The following is a 2,811-nucleotide window of genomic DNA, read 5'->3' as shown; positions in this document are numbered from 1 at the left end:
CCCAGCTCTTTATAGGCTGCTGGTGCCGTAAGCAGCAGGAAGGATTGGAAATGGGGTTCTCAGGGTTAAGAGTAAATGCACCAATGCGTCGCTTCAGATAGGCAAGATGTGTATGGAAAAGTGACAGATCCTGGGCAGGGAGAGGAAGAGGGCAAGAGGCAACTTAGAGAAAGAAGAAATGCAACAGCTCTTCTCTCCTGTTCTGCTGGTGAAGCTTTCTCCGCCTACTGGTAATTAAAATACAAATGATATGGCCAGGATACCCCTGCCCGCAGAGGCACATTGCCCATTTCCGCCACAGAGATGAAAAGTTTAACCACCATTAATGGAGTAGTGGGGAAAGCGTTGCCATACATACTCATTCACATATTTATGATGCTTGAAAAAAGATCAATAGAAGCTATATGCAAGGGTCTATAAATTTAATGTAGCATGATCATTTAGTATCAGTTGTTTCTTAGATTAATAACACAGGGATGGGCCACAATCCTGCAACGTAATAAAGTAATGCCGACTTGTTACATACAACACGCATTGAGTTGCCTCCATTGCCCTGGCCCTTTGCTAGATGCTGCCCAGTGAGAGGCACTCGCCCGCCAGGGTGCCTGTGCCGCCCTGGCATACCGCAGCCGGAGCCAGCACCCCCCACCGCCGCTGGCCGCACTTTCTTGGCCACTAATGTGCACAAGCAGCAAGTGAGAGGGAAGAAACTGTGCCGTGAAGATGTCCCTGCTGCAAGCATCACAGTGGAGGGACGAAACCCTCCAAGCTGAGCGCTTGCTTCCTCCAGCCTGCCAGAGGCAAAAGTGCTGAGCATCCCCCCGCCTGCGCTGAAACATCCCTGCCTGTCTCCACGGGCTGTGCAGGGGCCAAGGACTGGCTCTTCGCATTGACCACAATATGTTATGGTTCAGTGGAAGGACCTTAAACTTACAGACAAGGACAAGGCAGTAAAAGATGAAGCACCTGAACCCCCCATTTCCAGATTACTAGACCCCAGGTGTGTGCTAGGGAGCAGTTAAATTTCATCATTACCCTTTCTTCTATAGTATTTTTTATAGTCCTTTTTACTACTGGCACTAAAGGTGCCGGACGCATCCCAGGAGCTAAGAGGACATCACTCGTCAACCTGACTGCTCACTGATATAAAAAAATGACAAGTCCTGGCTTAATCTTTCTGATAACTGTGTTCTGCATGGCCCATCCATCTCCATGGAGGAGTTTTGGTGAAGCCGGAAGACAAGAACATCACAGCATTTAAGAATGAAAAATTAAGTGCCCTTTTTGAGCACAGCATGGAGCTTATTACCGCAGAAGTGTTCGCCTGCTACTCCTCAGGTTGTGTGCATGTGCCTGCACTTGTCTGGAGCGAAGCTCCTGCTTTCAGCCTTTAATAATTTGGCTGCAAACAGGAAAACAATAAAAACCAGACAGACCAATCGACAGATTCGAAAGACCTACAAATCCAGAGACCTCTGACTTCAAAGCAGTCAAATCCAGGGATGCAGGGCAACAACAAGCCTGCCTACAGACTTCCAAACCATTGCTGGGGCTCTGTGTCCCCTCGTGGCAGCAGAGCCATGCGGAGAGCTCGCGAGACCCTCACAACAGGTTTCCTAAAGCTCCAGCTCCTAGATTCAGGGATAAAGATGAAAGTTTGGTGTATGTGTAAAACAAGTGGTCACAGAGGAAAGTTTTAAAATCTGAGCCTCAACAGCTTAAAGCAAACACAGAAAGCCCTTAAAATTATTATTTCTCTAGTATCTTATTTTTTTATTCCGCATGTTGGCATTGCTGAACTTTATCCTGATGTGCCAGTTAGTCCCTGAGTCCTGGGGCAAATACCTGCACCGTGCTCAGCTCCCGTTCACTTGGAGATTTTTAAAAACACAGACGCAGGCCGCAGTTATTGTATCAGAAATTAGGCTTTTTTTTCCATGAAACTTGCGCCTTCCCTATTTGGCTGTAGCGTAGCATTGCCAAAGAGCAGGTGGAGATCTGCAGCCCCAGAGGCAGGACGGCATATCTCTGCCCAGCTCCCTCCCATCCCTCCGTCCGTCCACAGATGTTGCAGCTTCATGTGAACTGGCAGCATAGCAAATTGTAATTTAATTAACTCTTAAGCATTCCTGTAATCCAGGCTGACAGGGCTCCCCCAACCCATTGGTTCAAGAGTGTTGTCTGCATTGTCTCTTTTGGCAGGCCAGAGGCATTGTTTGAGGAGCCAAAGTTGATCAAGTTGTCTTGAAAGGACGACCTAAAGCCCCTATGCTGGAGCGCAGGGTCCCACCACCCTCCAGCCACGCCTGGATGTCAGCACGCCCTGGCTTATAAAGGCTCAGACTGGCTTCTTTTAAGCCCTTACTGCTCATTTTAAACAGTCAATTGAAAACGATTTTAGCAATGGGAAAGGAACCAGACGGATGGTCTCAGAGAAGGTCCCTGTCTTGGCACAGGCAGGCACCGAGCTGCAGGAACCAAGTCCAGGGAGAGGGGAAGGGGTTTTCCAACAACATTTGCTAAATCCACAGCTTCTCTGTGCAGGCGACCAGATGAAGAGCAAGTCAGCCCTAGCAGGGGGACGGTCTCCTGACCCCCTTAGAGCTGCCCTGCTGCTCTGAGCCCTTCCCCATGTGTTTCACTGACGGTGCTGATGATGGCTGGAGGAAGCAGGGCTTGGGTACCATTCCACAGGGCAGAGCTGGGCTGGTGCTGAGCCAGGCCCTGATTTCCCCCAGCCTCAGCTCTCCCTCAGCCAGAGCGAGACCAGGACACTGTGCTCGGCACGGGGTGAGCGCACTGGCAAGGAGC

The sequence above is a fragment of the Phalacrocorax carbo genome, chromosome 17 (genome assembly GCF_963921805.1).
Source record: "Phalacrocorax carbo chromosome 17, bPhaCar2.1, whole genome shotgun sequence".
Lineage (NCBI taxonomy): Eukaryota > Metazoa > Chordata > Aves > Suliformes > Phalacrocoracidae > Phalacrocorax > Phalacrocorax carbo.
Note: the sequence above shows the minus strand (reverse complement) of the source record.